Here is a 22,759-nt window from a genome sequence, read left to right as displayed (position 1 = left end):
AAAATGCAGCTGATCGCAAAACACAGAATATAGCAACAGGCACACTTCACTCATAGCAAACTTCATGTCGCGTAGAAAAGGGTACACTGTGCCATAGCAAAGAGAGTGACTGAAACAACAATAGAACTGGCTGTGTAATATTGCAGTTGAATTCGATAGCCTAGCGATCGTCCGGCAACCCATCGGGGCAACATCGGCCATATATGGCTATACAAAACATGTTTGGCTATATGGCCGGGACATTACTGCAATATTGCATAGTGTGGCTGCTATTGTTTGCAATGTTGCCGGGCCACAGTGTTGCAGCCATCAATTGCAGCAAAACATGGCCCGTTTAGAAGCGCCATAAGAATAACAATACGATCTACTACAGAGATAGTAGAAAATACGAAATTGCATGTACATATTAGAAGTATGCATGTACAGAGATGGAATAAAAGAGATAGCGAAGAAGGTTTGTATATTGGTGGCGAGGATGAGAGACAAGGTCAATTTGGAGGAGGCCTTCACTCCGTCGAAGGTCGTGTACTATTAAACATAATGACATGGACTTAATGTAATTCTGATTATGTAGTACTAATACAGGCTATTTTTATTTGTAATGTATTATATAGAATTTTTAGAATTGTATAGGCAGGAAAAATCGAACAGGGTATTAATCTAACAATTACAATTTTCTTTAATATGTTTTTTTTGTATGAAACATTGTTATTGTTTTCGAAACAATGGCTCTTTTTGTATTTCCTGTGTTCTTTAATCTAATAAACACAGAGCTTTGGCTATCTATTCGATAAAAATCAGGTTCTCAGTTGTATGTAGTTTCATAAATATTTCATTTCATAAATACAATGCGAAATTCAACCCGTTCGATCTAGACGTCTTCGGTCCATGAGCGCTTTTTAAGTCTTTTCTTGCAGCCCTCCGCCACTTTTTTAATCAGTTGCCAACACATCATGTATGTGTTTGTTCGGAAACCATAACGTAAGTACAATTGCTTAAAGGCCACCAACGCACTTGCAGGCATCCTGGGGTTAGTGTCCATGGGCGGCGGTAAGCACTTAACTAAGTGACCCTGTCAGCGTTAGCGTCATGTCCCATATTAAGTATTGTTTTCCCAGAATTCCCTACAAATCCAGGTACGGGTTATATACAGTCCTGAGATATATTTGGTATTATTGAGGATTACGCCTATTATTAATAATGTTTTTAATAAAGCCTCCAAGGCTCTCATTTCACGTTACAATGTTCTGGAGTTATTCTCAGTCATAAATATCCACGGAATCCAGATCGATTAATTCTCTTAAATATCAATAACAGAAATGTTCACATCAGGGAAATGAGATATGTCTTGTATGATCAATAAAATGGATATGGTCATCGGGATTGGCCCGTTCCCAGTTTATGTAATGTATGGGACATCAACCTCCTGGAACAAGTCCAAAAGCACGATTAGTTTACTGCAAAAACAGTTTTTTCAATACAGAAAAGCGCATCTTTTTGTGTACCCTGATTTATACATCTTTGAATCTCTGATTGTATTTGACAGCTTACCATTACGGTTAGATATGATTCGTGACTCAGATATGTCAAAAGCGTATTTGATTTGACATATGTTATGATTAGCACTAAGACTCGACTCTGAATTAAGCTCATATAACTGAAAAACACAAGAAACGTTGCGTAATGTAAATTATAAATTCGGATTTATGAATGAAGTTTTAATTTTATATTATGGCGTATACCATAGACTATAACATACTTTTGTAATTTGTAATGTAATTACTTTGATATTTCAGAAGCTTACAATACATAGACTATAAGTATCTTTATTTAATATAAATATTTGGGTTTCCCGTTTCCGCGAACGAAACCACCAATGGACTTTATTTTTATGTGCGCATTTAACATTCGCTCGAACGGTGAAGGAAAACATCGCGAGGAAACAGGCTTACCTTAGACTCAAAAAGCCGGTGTGTGTCAGGCACAGGAGGCTGATAACCTACTTGCTTAATAGATTGACAAATGATCATGAAACATATACGGAAATCTGAGGCTCAGATCTCAAAAAGGTTGTAGCGCCATTAATTTATTTTATACTTATTTAATGTTTTATCGTCATAATGTAACATAATAATTTAATTTTTAAACAGAATCGTTGGTAATCTTGATACAAAAATACAATTATGAAGTACAGGCCGAAACCGATCGCGCATACACGATTGTGACCGTGTTTCGATTTAGGTCACTGACGTCATCACAGTGGATACAATTTACAGTGATCTGATATTTGAGTTATGTCACAAAATTTAGCCGAGATAAAACCTTTTTGGATTGGTGTAAATAAAGTTTTATGTTATCGATTCATTAACTTGTCAATGAACTATGGTTCATATATCAGAATGAATTAGTTAAACCTAAACCCAGGTTAAAGTAGGATTAATAGTTAAAATATTGTTCTTATCAGGGTTAATATTATTAAAACAGTGCTCGTCGACTCTCAATATTTATTTCATAATAGTTATGTTTGTAAAAATGGTAATCTTGGTGATGTTATATACTAATGTATTTCTGCAGGTTATTTAAGTCTAAAGTTAAAATATGAGTTGTGATTGCACGTGCAGTGAATTAGGCGGCACCAGTTTTATTGGTACCGTTTCTAAAGCTACAATGTATGATAATGAAAGTTTCAATCAATTTACTAACTTTCAGTTTTCTTGATTTTAGTCTACATAACCTCTTATAACATCTAACCTCCAAAATTTTTGCACTATTTTATAACTATAAATATGTAAGTCAACTGTGACAAATAATGTTTGCATGCGTTACCGTTCCCACAGTAGTATGTATATTTATAAAATACATAATGATATGCGTAATAAAGTTTGGGCCATTACTGTATTAAGTTATATCGTTATCGTTTCGATTTATTTGAAAAAAACATTTCAATGTATCAAGTGGCAACTATCCTCCACCACATCAGATGATAGATGACAGCTGACAGATGAATTGCCAGCTGTCATCTTTCAATACATGTTTTTTTTCACATCTTGGCCTGCACGGCTTGTGCGTCAGCCATAATCACGTCTTTATAGTTTAGTCCTTTTATTTCTTTCGTATTTCAAGGCAATATTTCATCTTGAGCGCTGTCAAACTTCAAATAGAAAATGGATTGACAGCTATTGAAATTATATTATTTGTTAGATTGACGTTCAAGAATACGGATGTCTTGTTACTTTCATAAATTACATTATGTCATCTGTTATATGTTATCTACTGTCTGCTGTTTAGTTTCAAACATAAATAACAAACTGCCATTTTTGAATAAGTAACTGGCGCGTAGCCTGATTTGTTGAGTAATAGTAAAATTTTGCAATATTTTATTAAAATTTTAATCGCGTTATGAAATCTCTGTCACACAAAATCTTAGGAGAAGCACGAATTGTAACAAATACTAAGCGAGTTCATATGAAGTGTGTGCATTACTTTATTTGCTGAAGACAAATCTGTGTGAGACTTACCCCTCTTCCACCCCGACCCCGCATAAATTCTGGATTTGTATGGATAAGCGAGCACCCCTATTAGCGGACTTAGAAGATTTATGTTTCGCGTTTGAAAGTGGATTTTTGAAATCGTCTAGAAAGAATTCTTTTCGAATACGAAATTCGCTTTGCTTTTCAACAATTTTAGGATAATATTTACGCGTATTTATTTTGTTGTATGGTTCTATTTAGTTTGAATTCTGTTTTAATTGTTGACTATTTCTTTAGTAGTAATACAAATGTCAACTTCTTAATGTTATAGTTTAAAATCAGTTATATAATATAGGAATTCAAATGCTTCATTATTTACAGATAAACTAAAAGGAAGAAATTAGGCCTAATGAAGATTTTTACTGAAATTTGAAGAAATGAACATCAAATATGTGCGCAGTGTTGGCCTAGTGACGTCAGCGTAGGACTCTCATCCTGGAGATTGTAGGTTCGATCCCTGGCTGTACACTAATGGACTTTTTGCCTATGTGCCCAATTAACATTCGTTGGACCCATAAAGTCGACGGCGTATGTCAATCACATGAGGTTGATCATCTACTTGCCTATTAGAGTGAGAAGTGATCATGAAACAGATAATGTGGCCATAGGTCAGAATATGATAAATGCAATTACATTACTTTGTACTTATCATTGTCTGTCTCATCTATGACCACAGAAATATATCTGTGGCCCAGAACTAAAAAGGTTTTTTTTAGTTTTGAACATTAAATATCGTCGCTAACTATTTATATGTAAATAGATATATCTATCTATAGCTGGGACAAATCAAAGTAAGACTACATTGTATAGGATTTAAACGATGTGACCGCTCATGAGCATTAGACATTATAAGTCGAAGGCAGATTATATATAAAGGAAACAAAAATCAAGTACCAGAGAGATATAAAATTGTAAGAGCGTAAGTTACCTGTAAACTTGTGTTACGTTTCAGTGCGATTGGAACAAGTTTTAGATTTACGAGTATCGAGAAACTCGAAGATTCATTCAGCGATACCGATACTGAACATCATTTATCTTGGCTCTTGAACTTTCTCGTAGCTAATCAGAGAAATACTTGTTTTGTATTTCATGTGGGGAATTTAACTTTGTCAATGGGTAGCTTAATGACGTTATTAGATAATGGCATGTATACAAAAGTTTTAGCCTATATATAAGTTCTTTTATATAATATTTAGAACCATAAATCTAGCTTTTTATCAAAGTAGACTCTATAGATCTCTAAAAGTTTTTTCTCGAAACAACAAGGAAGAAATACCCCTTAATCATTAAACATATTGATATATTAGACTGATGTCTAATTGCACCATTTGACTAAAGCACTCTGACTCTTTTCATAACAGCATAAACATAATTTGACAGACGGAGACGCAAGTGTACTTTAGATAGACTTAGGTTTTATATTCATAAGAGGGTTTATTTTTAAGTGATTTTAAATTTATTGCATTATAATCTACGCCGCTAACACTACGAAAACTTATTCTTTCTCTACGCTTAACTTGACTTTAAAGATAAATTTTTGTCTGTACATAAATTCCTAAATAATTATACTCGATTTTGTATTCTTAAGCCGTTCTAACAAAGCTTATCTCTAGTCACGTACCTAAAGGAGTATTTAAAGAGCTTTCCAAAAATTTAACTCACCCTTTCTAACTTCAACGAGCCCTAAGGGATATCCGAAGATTTCTTTTCTCAGGGTTTAATGACAGGACTGACTTTGACGACCCATTATCATTTTTCTTTTGTTATAATTTTAAATATGAAAAATCATCACTAATTAAATACTTGGAATATTATGTCTAAATAGATGCTTTGTTATATTTTGATTGTTATTTTTTTTTTCTATTAATAGTAGTAGTATGCATAATATCGGCTTTCGTGTGATGTTACCTTTCCCTATAAACGGACTGTCTAAGATGAAAACAATTTCAAATCAAACCAGTAGATCCTTACATATAGCAGAGTTGGCCTAGTAGCTTAAGCGACCCTGAATCCAAAGATTTGTGCGTTCGAATCACCTGGCTGTGCACCAATGGAATTTTTCTTCTTTACTTACACTGCAAATTTTTCTACTAAGTATTATTATTATTACATTATTTTTCTTTTTTTGCGACTGAGGCGCAAACTAGCTGTTGTGGTCTCTGGCAGAATGACCTGTGGGATGACTGTGGAATAGTCTGCTGTATTCTTCTATTGAATAGTCAGCATAATGCTGAGCCAGTTACAATCACAACACACACGCTCACTTAAAACGTACCTTGTTCTTTAAAATAATAAAAAAATGTTATTTTTATTATTTTTTTTAATTATTGTTATTTTGTGTATTTCTGTACGCGTGTTTCGTTAGTAATAAATGTTGTCTATCGCAAATAGATTACATACGGTATGAATATTATGTTGTTATTTTTTTTTGTGGTTGCTTGTTTAATTTTTTTTTGCTAGATTGCTTATGTTCTAATATAATTGGTGTGTATATGTGTAAAATTTGTGATTTCATATTTCTTGTATAATTTTATGCATACACGTTGTTTTAGAACTTATAAATAAATAAATAAATATGTGCCCTTATTCCAATGTGTTTTAATAGAAACAATTGTTCAGAACTGAAGTCAGGCTGTATACAGTCATACAAAAATAGACCCAGGTCCAATTCAGCGAGATACGTCACATTCGTGAATGGTTCAATAAAATTGCCGGTAACGAGATCAAACGAACCGTCCCTACTTGCTGAAACGTCCAGTGAATTCAAGTCTCTGTAATGTACTTATTTTCCTGCAGAAAATATAAAAATATTATAAGGTAAGAGTTATAAAATTACAAAATCTAAAGAAAGATAAACTAATCAGGATGCCTTTGTCCGAATGGGCAAATTACAATAGTTACGATGTTTTTTTGTTTTACGACAGTATTTTACACATTTTAGAAATCTATATATAATATAGGTCATTTTAATATAGATTAAGGATCAAGAAGGCCTGATGTTAAATGATATCACCACCCATGGACACTTGCACTGCCTCGCGAGTGTGTTGGCGGCCGACCATAAGAGCTCGTTCCCACTATGTCGGCACGATTTTTTGTCGTGTGTCGTAGCGGCAGAACATTTTATATGAAGCTATTCACACTTGTCCGACAACGATTTGGTGTCGGATCCGATCATGTGTTTCGTCAGACCTCCCGTTCGGAAAATAAACGTGTCGAATCAACGCTCGCATTTGATCGCAAATGGCGCTGTTCACATTTGTCGTATGTCGGGCTGTCCACGACCGCGCCGCACCTCCTGTGCCGCCCGCGCGTCGCTGCCGCTCGCATCGCGCATACACATTTTTCGTAATAATGGCTGTACTAAATATAAATTATGAAGGTTAAATATAACTTAAAATAAAAAACCAAACGTAAAATAAAACGTGAAATATTCCAAAATATAATCTTTACCTCAAAATTGGGTGCACCCAATGTCTTCTATTTTTAGCTGTCTATATATATATATATATATATGGATAGGATAGGATAGGATAGGATATGATATGATAAGATAGGATAGGATAGGATAGAATAGGATAGGATAGAAGAGAATAGAATAGAATAGATTAGAAGAGAATAGAATAGAATAGAATAGAATAGAATAGAATAGAATAGAATAGAATAGAATAGAATAGAATAGAATAGAATAGAATAGAATAGAATAGAATAGGATAGGATAGGATAGGATAGGATAGGATAGGATAGGATAGGATAGGATAGGATAGGATAGGATAGGATAGGATAGGATAGGATAGGATAGGATAGGATAGGATAGGATAGGATAGGATAGGATATGATAGGATAGGATAGGATAGGATAGGATAGGATAGGATAGGATAGGATAGGATAGGATAGGATAGGATAGGATAGGATAGGATAGGATAGGATAGGATAGGATAGGATAGGATAGGATAGGATAGGATAGGATAGGATAGGATAGGATAGGATAGGATAGGATAGGATAGGATAGGATAGGATAGGATAGGATAGGATAGGATAGGATAGGATAGGATAGGATAGGATAGGATAGGATAGGATAGGATAGGATAGGATAGGATAGGATAGGATAGGATAGGATAGGATAGGATAGGAAAGGATAGGATAGGATATGATATGATAGGATAGGATAGGATAGAATAGAATAGGATAGGATAGGATAGGATAGAATAGAATAGAGGTGGAATTTCGTATTCTGCCTCGACGTCCGATGATGAAACATAGCTGGAGGAAATTAATCCCTACAACTCATCCCGGAGCTGCGGAAGAAGATGCAGAGAGAAGATGAGGTCGCAGTTAATCGTTAATAATTCATTAGAAAATTGTGTAGGTATATACTGTGTATAAACATACAACACAACATAATCTGACTTTGTTGGTCACAACTAGTTAGGTACAATAAATACGGATAAATAACACTTAACTATATGATTCTAAATTTAACTTCTTACCAGAATCACTACATTAAAAACTAACAAACAAAAAAGATCAAACTATAAAAGGTAATCTACATCTTTCTTTCTTTATTTGTTTCTTTTATTTTATATTTACCTACTTGTACAAACTTAAAATCAACGACACCTTGTTTTCCACCGCCACATAAATTTTCATATTTTTTAAAATAAATAACTAATCTCTGAAACGTATTATGAAAGCTTTCTCTCTCATTCCTGACATAGGCTATATTTATGTGCATAATAAAATTGATCACAGGAATATTTGACGCTAGTATTTACGACTGAATATATCTCACGTCAAACTCACAAAGTAAAACTTTAAAAGCTTCTCAAATTGGTTGTTTTATTATTAATCTGTTAACGTTGCTTCGTAATTGACAGGTCACTATACTTTCAATTTATTTTTATTTCTTTGACACATAATATAAGAAGTATCGTGAAAAAGTTTTTAAAGAACGTGCATTTTACAAGACACACAATTTTGTTTTTAAGTCACCGTCTTACTAGATTGTTTTTAACTGAGAGAAATCTCATTGGTGACTATACACCTTGGCTGACCAGGGTTTGAATGGATGACCATCGCTCTCAGTACTCTGTGACTAGCTACTTCAATGCGCGCTAAGAATATTGAACTATAACGAAATTGCACACAAAAACGACGGGATCGCGGATTGTAGTGTAGGTTTGTGAGGCGAGTGCCTAATCAGTAGGAAAACACTGTTCAATCTTATCTAGCTGCACATTATAATCTCAGTTATTTCTATAACCACATATAGTTTCAAATATTCAAAAGATCCGGGAAAATGGTTTTCCAATATACAATGAAACAGGAAAATCAATCTGACAAACTCCGTAAAAGCTTACTTTTCTCCAAATTTTCTCCCAGAAATTATGTTCGACTTTGAAAACTCTATTCAATAAAGAAATTCTTTTCCCCGTGCAAAGCATAAACAAACAAACAATAAAACAAAAAAGAAAGTAAAAAGTACCAGTCGCTCTGCTTTGTATTCATGACTTTCAATAAATAACTGTTTCTGTTCCGTGAGAGAAGCCCTAACATCTGTTCTCCAGTGAGATGCTATCGAGATTTGATGTAGCACGCTAATAAGCTCAGAAATTTATATGCTATGGCGCTCGGTACTGAGGCTACACTATTAAAGATTATTGTTATGGTACGATTCCAAATTTTTGAGGCCTCTGTGCTATTTCAAAATATTATAATATAGTTGTTATGTGAAAGCATTAAAAACACGTAAATAATGTAATAATTTAATCCATTAAGGAACAAAGAATGGAATAAATAATAATGCAAACTACTAATTTTAAATAGGCACTTCTTAAAGTATCTGCAATAGTCTCACACACCTCATGCATATGTTTTTATGTCACGTTATATGAGAAGCAATAGTAGGGGAGATGCGAATGAAAAATTCGAAATAATATGTAAAATTGTGTAATGTTGAGTTTGTTCTCGATCAAAGGTACAAATATCTAGATTACTTCGTGAAGTGTATGTTATTTTAATAGTACATTTAATCTTGACGGATGATAGTTGTTTTTATGGAGTCATTCTCCTAAGAAAAATAAATAAATTATACAATATAACACTTAATTTACATCATGATAACGCAAAAAAGAATAAAACTATACAAAATATGTACGTGTAAGTTTAAGTTGTTTAAAATATGTAAAGATTGCGCGGCAGCTCATGGTCTCCTATACAAAACCGATAAAAGTAACCGGAATAACCAATACCAACTAAAACTACATAATATTTAGCAAATTACAAGAATACATTTTCCAAACTGTATTTAATTTATATTTCGAGTATCACTTGGTCTCTATGGTTATATGCGTTTAAGCTCTGCCAACGGTTTTTATCTACGTTTCGCTTCAATAAAACATGATATTGGCATGTCTTACAACTAAAAGTTAGCAGACATCACGCCAGACCTTATCTATAAAACCAATAAAACAGTTGCAGAAATCTGATCCCGAGACCCACAATTGAAGTGCCAATTAAATTATTAATTTGTATTAAACGTAATCAGTTGAAATAAGACATAAAAATAATTTCTTCTTGCCTATGCAATTGTAAATTATGTCATACTCGCACTTCTGTGTTTTTAGGTCAACGGGATTAAGCAGGGTTCGGGAAAAGAAAATATTATGATATTGTATACAGCACGCAACCTACGCTGTTTTGAATTGTTAATTAATAAGGCATTTCTTGCGGAACAACACTCTGATTGTTGTATCAAGGAGGTAATTCAGTGTTAATTCTATTCACATGGAATTCCTAGGCTCAAACTTAAAAATAGTGCAGAATATCTTTGAATAGTCTTAATTAAACCAAACCTGTATTTGACAAGAGTTTTTTCACCAGTAAAAGTGTTAATATAGACAGAAACAACGACAGGCATGAGAGTAGCACGCTGAAACTACTAGGCCAACATTCATATAAATTAATGCGTGTATGCAAAAAACGAGTCGAAGCAATAACGGGTAGTACTAGTAGATATAGGAATCTAGAATGGTTAGAGTATTTGGTTTATTACAGCCTAAGGTCCATTATAAACGTATAAGTGATAATATTGAGCAATAAATCAAGATATCTGGGTAATATCAAGTAGAAATTGGACGTCTTTGGTCTGTGGCAATACGCATACAAATGAGATTCTATCGAGTTAATAGTCTGTCACAAGTCTACACGTGACTATAGTTAAGTACGAGTACATACTATATTAGCTTAAATATAGTTAAAGTGTATTTTAATAATTAATTAAGTATTTAAAAAAAAAATTGTCGAGTTTGTTGTTTACGGTAATAAATATGTTCCTTGTTCTAATTGAATTCAAGAAATATATTTGTGAAAAGTATGGCCCCTTGAATAGGCCATGGGGCAGACACATTTATGCGTTTGCCTCTGTCTTTAAGCATCTAACGTTGCCGATAAATCACCGTTATATAAAGGCACATCTAAGAAAACTATATTTAGTGTATAGGGAGAAAATGTGAATAACGCATTCAAAACTATACTACAATTTTATAATTCTAATTTAGATTTAAGAGAAAAAGTTTTCGTTTTCGATATATTTTTTAAAATTAAAGTTAGGCGTAAATCTTTGCCATACAATCACATCTAAGACTTTTTACTAAATCTGTTTAAAAAACAAAATAGTTTGTGCGATTGCTGCAAGATACCAACTGTTTAAATTTATTTTAGTGTTATATTTATTTAAATAATGTGTTTACAACACTTTGTGAAGTGTGGATGTGCCGATTATATATAACATATACATTATACAATGTATATGAAATATTTAATATGGCAAAATGTTTCTAATATCTTATGGCATACATGTATTATAGAGCAAGATCCCAGGGCCGCCAGACGTCACGTATTTTCTGACGGATGAAATGTGGACGATTGGGTAGTGTTAGTATGTACTATGATCGTATGCCTACCTGCTAGCTTGGTCAAACGGCCAATTTCCAGGTATCAGGTAATCAAGGTACACAAAAACATTACTTACTTCACGTAAATTCTCATGGCTGATTTTTATATATGTTTTCGAGTGTATAGTTAGATATAAATTGTCAATACTCCCAGACACTTTCCGTCGGCCATATTGCTTAACAGACGCTTTAAGGGTCTCAAAATAATTAGTCAACTTCACGTAAATTCTGACGCTCCATTTTTATATATGTTCATCCGACAACTATTATAAAAGCTTTGACAAGAAGACAGACCGATCCAAGGGGCCAATCATCCCCTAAACTAAATTTTAATATCTCTATGAGTGGGAGAGCATTATCTACGCGCATGAGACTGAGTGAGACCGACTGCGCTGTTAAAGCCATGAAAATTACTTGAACAGATATTTTATAATTTTTAGAACTTTTGTTGACAAGTAAATTATAGCAACAAAAATAAGAAAAAAATTGACACATAATAAATAATACTAAAGTTAGCCGACATTTTTTTTTTGTCAATTTATTAATTAGAACTAAAAAATATTTTTTTAAAATACCACTTATATTTAAATAGCAGCAATTTTTTTAATTAATTATTTATTGGAAATTTGGAAACAAAGTGGAAAAATATTAATTCTTCAATATTTCTTAACAGTGGCTTTTAATCTTCATTATCATCATCATCAAATATCAATCTTGAAATTGAATATCTAAATCGTGATCGTCATCATCAGCATTATCCTTATTTTCTTCCTCTGTAAAAAACAAGTTGAACAATGAAGGTCTGAAAAAACTAAAAAGATACAAATAATATGAGAAACGAAAATAATTTACCTGATTGTTCTTCCAGCGACTCACTGACAAAACCCGGTAATTGATCTCCATCGAACCAATGAAAATCATATTTACCATCTTGTAGTGTCCAGCCATTGTTTTCGGGGTTGAAAATATTTATCATCTTCATACTTGCATTGTTCCAAAGCTAGCCCGTCGAAACTGTTGCCAAAGCTCACTTTTACAAGGTGGTAAGTTACTGGCATCGAAGTTTCTTAAATTCTTTCGATTGAATTCTTCATTAATATCAGATACCATGTATGTAAATGATAAACAACTGTAGTCTGGCAGCATCTACATCAATTATTCCAGGAACGTTGTGAACATCTCAGATAAATTTTTGTATTATGTTGAATACACGTTCTTCTTCATCTACATCACCAACAAAATCCAACGTACCAAAAGGGTGAAATGCTTGTTGGTACTCTTCATTTTTCTTCAAAATATTAAAAGGCTTTTGCTTGCCCTTTTTGAATAATAATAATTTTTCAAGTAATTTTCATGGCTATAACAGCGCAGTCGGTCTCGCTCAGTCTCATGCGCGTAGATAATGCTCTCCCACTCATAGAGATATTAAAATTTAGTTTAGGGGACGATTGGCCCCTTGGATCGGTCTGTCTTCTTGTCAAAGCTTTTATAATAGTTGTCGGATGAACATATATAAAAATGGAGCGTCAGAATTTACGTGAAGTTGACTAATTATTTTGAGACCCTTAAAGCGTCTGTTAAGCAATATGGCCGACGGAAAGTGTCTGGGAGTATTGACAATTTATATCTAACTATACACTCGAAAACATATATAAAAATCAGCCATGAGAATTTACGTGAAGTAAGTAATGTTTTTGTGTACCTTGATTACCTGATACCTGGAAATTGGCCGTTTGACCAAGCTAGCAGGTAGGCATACGATCATAGTACATACTAACACTACCCAATCGTCCACATTTCATCCGTCAGAAAATACGTGACGTCTGGCGGCCCTGGGATCTTGGACCATTACAAAACAAACAAAATTTAGATACGAAGGAAATGTCACATCTGTCATGACAAATGAAAAAAATAATTACATTATTACGTTCCCTGTTTTTCACAATATTATTATGAGTGTATTACTAAGAAGGGAAATAATGTCTTACGTATATGTATACTTTTTAACTATGTATTATCTATCTCTTATAATATGTTAAGTAATTCATATAGTAAATGAATATTAAGTAAATCACCCTTATATTAAATAACCTTATAATTGTCAACTAGGTTTTCTAATAAAATAATAATCCAGGAAATCATCTGAGATTTTGATAAGATGAGTTAAACTTTGATTTAATGGCTTCAGTACTCGTTGACCGTTAATAGACATCTGTATGTGTTATGATTATGCGATTAGCAATTCAGGAATTATCGAATCGATACAAATCGAATAACTATCATGTGCGCCATTGAACTTTTAAAAACGATTAAAAGCAAATTATTTCCGTGAAAGAAATTATTGAATGATGATTTCGTATGAAAGTTTATTTTTATTGCCTAATGGTTTTTAAATAGCTTTCGTAGAAATATTTTAATCGACTAGCGATTCGTTGAAGCAAAAATGCGAATGTTACCTTTCCATGTTTTTAATTATGCCCTTATTTTTACATTCTTACATAAGCTGTATAATTACTATTCGATTTAAATATATTAATTTAATGCCACTTTTAGAACATACTCTAAATGAATGACATCGTAGACTTACCTGGAACAAAAATTGGAATTATTAGCAAATCTTAATAATAAAACAATGACACAACTCCCCAAATTATACAATATTTCAAATCTTTGAAATTAGTGTTGGCCTAGTGGCCTCATCGTGTGGCTTTTATACCTCAGGTCGTAGGTTCGATCTCTAGGTGCAGTACACCAATAGACCTTGTATATATGCGCATTTAACTCCCTCGTTCGGTGAAGGAAAACATTGTGAAGTTAACGCAATTAGAATCAAAAAGTCTAGGGCGCGTGTCAATCTCAGAACGCTGATCACCTACTTGCCTATTTTTCTAATATAGAAAAATAATGATCAAGAAACAGAAACAGAAAGTTCAGGCCCCGACGAAAATGTTAGTACTGCCACTGGTTTTTTCTTAGAAACTTGATTCTCGTTGATAATAAATTCTCGTTTAGTGTTGTCCTTTTTTTAGTCCTTTCGTTGGTACAACCACTAGACCAATGAGCCGTCAAAATTTGCATACTTATATTGTACACAAAATATATAACTCGTATTATCTCTTATATATCTCCTTGGCATACAGGAATGTACATAAAGAAAATAAAGGAGACAGAAACAATCAAAATGGGGTAAAGTTACGACAGTACATAAGATTGTTCGAGAGATTTAGTGCACCTGTGTAGTGGGGATCTTAAATTTCGCTTTTTATGGAGTTTCATCAGTCCTTATCTTGTTTATAATACATATGAATATATAAATGAAGCCACATCTAAAAATGAGGTGAGGAAAGCTTGAAATTAAGGTTTGTACTATAAAAAAATAAGTTATAAGGCAACGGGCGGCCTTATCGCTAACAAGCGATTTCTTCCAGGCAACCCTAATGTGGTACAATAACAAAGAAACACCCACAGGGAGTAGAGTACAAAAAGTGCATAAATAATTAACCAAAAAAAAAACTTCAAATTGCACGTAACTAAAACTAAAATAAAAAAAATAAAAATCTAAAGAAAAATTAACAAATATATTTAAACAAAAATGAAAAAGGTTAACTGAGTCAGAATAATTAATTTATATAAGTAGAGCTCATAACGAGGCAGAAAGAGAATGATCAAAAATAAGCTTTTTAAATAAATTTAAAGACTGAGCTCGTCTAATATCTATTGGTAGAGAATTCCATAGCAGGATACGTTACACAGTAAAGGAGGAGTGATAGAATTCAGTTTTATGAATACGAGTTTCAAGAATTAGATTGTCTATGGAACGCAAGTCGAAACTACCACCAGAGCGGAACATAAAATTTTGCTTTAAATAACTAGGAGTGTAACTAACTATACATAATAACACTTTAATGTCATTATGTGAACAACTACTACTCAAATTAGTATTAATTTAGTTTTATGAGGTTTAAGATGAAAAGATTATTAAGAAAGTTACATTGTATAAACAACTTATAAAAGTTATAAGGTTTTTACTTATAGTTTTGGACTTTCGTGTCTAATTAATATATTATTGTAATTATTTTTTTCAATCAAACTTAGGTGTAAATCTTGAAAATTATGTCATACATAGTTTGTAGGATTGGCACAAACAAAAATCATTAATTCATGTAGGTAACACAATGTACACTTATCAACGTCAAAAAAAAGAAATATACATTAGATGCTTCTAATTTTACTGCCACAGGAACTAAACACTTTAAGTTAATTTTAGCGTTAGATATCTATTTAATTTTAATTATTACAAGATTGGCCGGTTCTTCATGAAATTTCCCTTCACCTTGCTCATAAATAAGAGTATTTGTGCACATAGTGAAATCCATTGGTGTATAAATAGAGTTTGAACACATGACCTCATTTTTAACAGAAGATTCGTAATAAGAAGATAAAAACTTTCTAAATATCAGAAGTTTCCTTAATATCCAATGAACTGGCAACTAAGCCCGCAACAATCGCAATAATTTCACTTTGTGTAATCTTTCAGCATTTTCCAAGTTTTCTTTATAACAAAATCATTTCCTTGCTTAGACCTATATTTTTAATAATAATTAGTTTTCGTAGAGGCACTGTGTATATGCGCACGGCGTATAACAAAAGTCATGGGTTCGCTTCTCCGCGTAACATTTATAACCTATACGAGGCATACTCGTAGGTAGTATGGTATGGTTGGTGGACTCAGCACTTAGACTCGCACTCGGTCCGTTGTGCATAAAGTCCTGGCTAACTAAGCCAGCCTTTCAGAAGCACAGAAGTGTCCTGGACACTTCGCAGGCTACACTACAGACCTCTCTGCTCCGAAAATTTCTGCACTCGTAGGTAGTATGATGATGCCTAATAGTAATGAACGGTAAATTTGTGAAGATGCAGCCTGATGATGTTGCGCAAACAGTTTGCAGCATTAATTCTACTCAACCTCTAAGTAGACTAGTTAGCTATTGTTAAATAAATGTATGGTCAGATATTATGGTATTATGTATTTTTGTGGAACATATTTAATTATTAACACTATGTTGCATATTACATATATAATTAGCTAACATAAATTATTTAGGACGAAACGGACGGCCTTATCGCTAACAAGCGATCTTTTCTAGGCAACTCTAACCCTGACTGTGCGTAAAGACTAAAAGAACGTAAAATTTAAAAATTATCCACTTAAAATTTGGTTGCTGTATTTGTAAGCCAAGAACTATTTCTATATATTTTAACTTTACATCGGTGATTTTCGATTAAAGTATTAGATCGAAAAAGTAAATCGAGCGATCAACACTTAATTTGGGTACATGTAATCACCCTAAGAGCTGGTTCTTAATAAGCAATTTGTGCAATGACAAGATTAATATAAGTCGAACTAAGTATATCTGTTATGAAATTGTAAGAGATCAAACTTGTATTCATTTTGTTTTAACACGGCGGACTCAGTCCTAGTTTATTGATAGTTTTTAGGCAAGGCGATACAACCTTCTGTGTCTGTTAGGCATTCAAAACAAATTTTGTATCACTGGAAATGGTATCCAGGACATTCGCCTTCAAGAAGAGTTTAAGACATACAAGGATCAAAGAAGAGTTTAAGACATAATACATAGCTTTTATAAATAAGCAAAAAAATAAAATAAAAAAAATATACAAAAAGTGCTAACCCCCAAGTCGGGGTCTTAAATATCTGTTTCATGATTTTTTCCTCCGTGCGTGACGTGCGTAGACCGTTGGTGCATGCCGGTTTCCTGACGATCTCTTTCCATCACCGTACGAGCAGTAGTGTTAAATGCAAACAAAGACAGAGAGTCCATTGCATAGATGTGATTTGATACTAGCAATATCAAGAAATAATATAGATTTTACAACTAGTAAAGGTAAAATAGTTTATGTTAATAGAAAACTTGTTTCGAGCGGATCAGCGGAATTGTGAGTCAGTTGATTTTTAAGAAGTTTATTGGTGCTATATAATTTCATTAGTATATCATTTAATCATGATACAAATAGGATGTCTTACTTATATAATAAAAAAGCAAATTTAAACGACTTCCCGTTAATTCGAGAGTCTTGAAGAAATCTCGCTAATACTCCGGATGTGACGTAACCGTGACGTAACAAGTAAACAAGGGTCGGATCATCAAATATTGATGGCCAGGAAACAGGTCAGCAAACGATTCCACCTCATATTTTCTGGATTTCTTTCCTCATTCTAAGTGCTCTTCATAATCACTTTGTATTTTTTATGAGTGGTTGATATTTTTATCAACTTTGTAATGCGTAAAGAGTTTATACAGAAAGAAGCGACTAAAGTTGATAATTATAGTACGAAAAGAAGTTTTGTAGTTTGGGAAAGTTATATTTAGATATAGTAAAGTACAACTGAATAATAAATACATGACAGGAATCTCACCATAATATCTGAAAGGAATACATACATACAGCTGCACGAAACTTTCATAAATAAATGCGTCATTTAGCTATTTATTATATTAATAAAAGGCGATTAAATTACTAAGCATATTCCAAAGAATACTACAATTATTAATACTGCTACGAATCTCCCTTCAGGGCCTCATTTCAGTTCAAAAAAGCCATAATGTGTGATGTAGATGAACCAGTTATTAAAAATCAAGTGTCTACACTTGAAGCTACACCTCGTTGAGACCGCTAAATTATACAGTGATCATCTGGGTCAAAGTCTACGACCTTGACTGGGTTGATTTTTCCAAGGCATTGTGATTTCAGAAGCATGACTTTGTTGGCTTAGGTTTTTTTTAATCGGCTTTTAGCCTTAAGACCTGACCTTCGACAATTGAAAGAGTTCGTAATAGAATTTCTTCTGGTTATTCTACCATTATACTAACTACTATGTTAGTAATTTAGTTAGTTAGTTAGTTAAATAAGATATTTATTGATATTTTACTGTTATTCTATTGTACTACTAGTACAGGTTTAACAAGTTATGTTACACTAACTATTAAACAAGACCTACCTCAATAAATTAATTATTAATTACTTTTCTAACTAATTAATTATTTTTTTAAAACTTGTAACTCCTATGTCGTGGGAGTATATGATATGGCAGGTAAAACTGTTTCACACAAAAAATATATTAGTAATTAAAAAATAATTTTCAAAAATAACGTAAAACTAGGAAAATATTGATACAGACTGGATATAATTCAATTGTTTTTCATTTTATTTTGCGTGATTTGAAATAGCTGATAGTGCAGTTCGTTTTAATTCATCCATCTTACGTAACGCTTTGATGGCAAATACAGAATTCATTATTTTTGCAAACTTTAATAAATACTGTATTTGCATCTAAACCCTATTTGAAACCTTATTTCTAAAATGTATACAATTTTATTGCAATGCAATAGGTTTTAAAATAAATCCATGTAACACGTAAAGGATTCTGTGCTTGGAACGACCTAAGTTTCAGAATCCAATTCTACTTTAAGAGATGTTTTACGACAGTCGACAGACCCTTCTGACTATGTATCAAACATCACAGACCGCGTTTACAAGCTGACAATTTTCTTGTTAAATAAAATGATAAATGTTTATAATATTTATTTCCATCCATAGATATTTTTTTGTAAACAAAAGCTATGTTAGGACATGGCCAGTGTTCTAACGGCGTAAAATGATGAGCTATATAATTTAATTTATATATTTAAATATGTTTCTTGTCCTCGTTGCAATGCACAGTAGACCGTCAGCTAAATAATAATTTCCCTGATACTTTGACAGCGTACAGACGATGTGGTATGAACCATGATTACGACGAAAAAAAGGGACAAATACGAAAATAAGCTTATTTAGTTTTGTATTATGTATTATATTTCGTTATTTTAGTTCTTTTCTACCGACGAGTCGCGAGAGCCAAGGCCTTTGTAATTTTTTCATTTAATTACGTAAATGGACTTCACACAAAAAGCAGATGCAGCTAAATATTTACATTATGAACGCAAATAAGATTACCGAGTCGAAACAATCAAATTACATGAGAGCTTACATAACATAAAGGCGACAATTTAATTCCGTTAAGTGTCCATTGCTGTGTGAACACTATGCAGATGGAATGCGGATGGAAAATGAAATGCATTGGTTCTTGAATTCGTCCTTCCGACTGCAAAGTCGATATTTATTACGTTGCTATGCCGACACGAAAATCAGACAGATTCATGTTTTACCAAAAACTGTAAGCAAAACCTATGACTCTAAATATATATTTCTTGAGTCAGATATTATATAAACTTTCTATATATATAGATATTTCTAACTATATATATCTTTCTTTAATGTATTTCGCTATATTCAGTAAGCGTAAGAATGGATAATATGAGTTTCTTTTCACGTAGGTAGATGATACCGCGTTGCTTGTGAATACCAGCACAGAAGTTCTTAGAAGTTTCATAAAACTTCAGTAAAACATATAATATTGCTTCTTATAAAATTCTTGATTAAGCCACGGCGGCTAACTTCTTTTAACACTGGCGATGTACATAGGAAATATTATAGTGCGCATGCACAATGACACAAGTGTACTTGCATGCTATTACGCAATTCTAATATACCGGACAATAATAATAAATGTCAGGAATCGGTATATGTACGAGAATTTCATACACCACCAACATCCAAGACACCATTAATAAATTTTTATAAAATCGTATTTTTATTATCGGTTCCATCTGGGATTTGAACCCGTGACTTCGCAATCTCAAGCAGAACATACAACTAGACCTAAGTCAATTAATAATACAGAAATAAACTTAAGATATTTAATTCATTTAAATGAGGCCATTTTTATTTCGACAGGTAGTATTTTCGATAGTAGTTGTCCGTAGGTAGTATTGGTGTACGGGCATTATATTGTACGACAGAAAGTGAGTCTTGGCCTGCGAGACAAGAGAACACCACCTACAATGTTCTTGCACTGCTGCTTGTTAATCGGCCACTAGGGATTCACTTGCGTAAGGGCTTTCTTGACACTCTGATCATTCTCTCCCATTCTCTCTAGGTTGGCAGTCCAGCGGAGTCTATTGGATTCTCCCGTGATTTTGGGTTGGGGAACCTTCTCCTCAATCTCCTCATTTATTCTGATCCACAAACCTCTTTCTTTTCAGTTTAGGCCAAGAATTTGCCTCAGTATTTTGCTTTCGGCTACCAATAACGAACTCTTATTTGATCGTCAGCGTCCAAGTCACACACCTATTTAATAGGATGGTAAATGTTTTGTAGATCCTGAGTTTGGTACACTTGGTTAATAGTTTCGACGTAAGAACCTTGTGAATGACTACAACTCCCTACACTACAACTCCCCTTAAAATACCCTCCGTATTTTGGATTCCGGATATCAATTTCCTCTTCCCGTTTATTCGTATCCGTTATAGTACTTCTAAGGTACTTGAATTTACTGATGTCCAGAAACGATACTCGCTTAACTATTCGCGCCTTTGATCTTTGTAGCATTTCATATGAAGATATCCCGTTTTGTCGTCAAGCCAATCATGGACCCGGATACTAGAGTTTGTGCACATCTTTCTACCTTTTTTGCTGTCCGTAAAGCCTTATAACAACATCAAGATTCTTAATGTTCCCATCTTTATTGATTAACAACTTCTAATACCTATTGTTAGGGCTAGTTGATCTGGTTCTTAGGGTAGGAAATTAAACACTCCAATGATGACTTGATTTACTATATTTCACACACTGACCCTACGTAAAATGTATAAACACCAACTTGAACAAAGGAATTGCCTGTGCGCATGTGCTACAAGCTGTTTTATCCTTTAGTCCCCACTCTGACTCGACCTTCCCACTTCGGGCAGTTATTCGAGTCAATTCGTAACAATTCGTAAATAACCGAACGAGTCAAATGAGTAATTATTGCACATGCGCACTTGTAGCAAAAGAATATGTTTCATAAATTATTTAGAATATTATTAAATAAATAATAAAAGCTAACAGTCGGCCTTTCCTGACAATGTTTGCGTCTCGCAAAAAAAAGAAAAACAAAAACAATGCTTTGTAAATTACAACTCAAAACAGAAACAAAATTAATTCTATGTATCTTTTAACTTTCATTCTTGAATTACATCTCTTTAGTTAAATTGAACCTAAATTTAATTTATGTTTATTTATAATGGAATAAAAGATACAGGTATCACCTATTTCACGTCATTAAATATGTATCGGTAGAAATCCCTATTCATCGGCAAAGAAGACATGGGGTGTAGGCCGAGAGAAAAAGCCGGCGTAAAAAACTCTCGGTACTCTTTTAAAATATCAAGTCATCAATAATTAACAATAGTCTTATCATATCATATCTACTGTGACCTCTTCATATTCACAATAGTCTACTGTGACCTCTTTACATTCACAATAGTCTTACATAATATCTAAAATCTACTGTGACCTCTTCACATTCACAATAGTCTTATTACTTATATATCCAATCTACTGTGACCTCTTTACATTCACAATAGTCGGACACATCCAAATCTACTGTGACCTCTTTACATTCACAATAGTCTTACATACATACATAACTAAATCTTTTGAGATCTTTTTATGTTCACAATATAGTTTACATGACTAAATCTTTTGAGATCTCTTTATATTTACAATATATTTTACATTAAAGTTCACATCACTAAATGCATTGTGGTCTCTTTAAATTCACCATAAAGTTTACATAACTGAATCTGTTTTGTGATCTCTTTTTATTCACAATAAAGTTTACATAAATAAATCTGTTTTATCTCTTTACATTTAAAATAAAGTTAACATAACTAAATGCATTGTGATCTTTTTAAATTCACAATAAAGTTTACATAAGTAAATCTGTTTTATCTCTTTGCATTTAAAATAAAGTTTATATTACTAAATGTATTATGATCTCTTTATATTCACAATAAAGTTTACATAACTAAATGCATTGTGATCTCATTAAATTCACAATAAAGTTTACATAAGTAAATCTGTTTTATCTATTTACATTTAAAATAAAGTTTACGTAACTAAATGTATTGTGATCTCATTAAATTCACAATAAAGTTTACATAAGTAAATCAGTTTTATCTCTTTACATTTAAAATAAAGTATACATAACTAAATGCATTGTGATCTCATTAAATTCACAATAAAGTTTACATAAGTAAATCTGTTTTATCTCTTTACATTTAAAATAAAGTTTACGTAACTAAATGTATTGTGATCTTTTTATGCATTGTG

The 22,759-nt window shown here is 32.8% G+C and overlaps 1 protein-coding gene across 3 annotated transcripts in view; it reads right to left on the bottom strand.

Annotated features, from left to right (window-relative positions):
* The window catches only part of LOC125057032, a 162,340-nt gene that overhangs the window by 56,370 nt on the left and 83,211 nt on the right, over positions 1–22,759 (bottom strand). The window lies entirely within an intron of this gene.

This window comes from Pieris napi, chromosome 16 (assembly GCF_905475465.1).
Source record: "Pieris napi chromosome 16, ilPieNapi1.2, whole genome shotgun sequence".
In the NCBI taxonomy this organism is placed as follows: domain Eukaryota; kingdom Metazoa; phylum Arthropoda; class Insecta; order Lepidoptera; family Pieridae; genus Pieris; species Pieris napi.
Note: the sequence above shows the minus strand (reverse complement) of the source record. Positions and strands in the feature narration are given on the sequence as shown.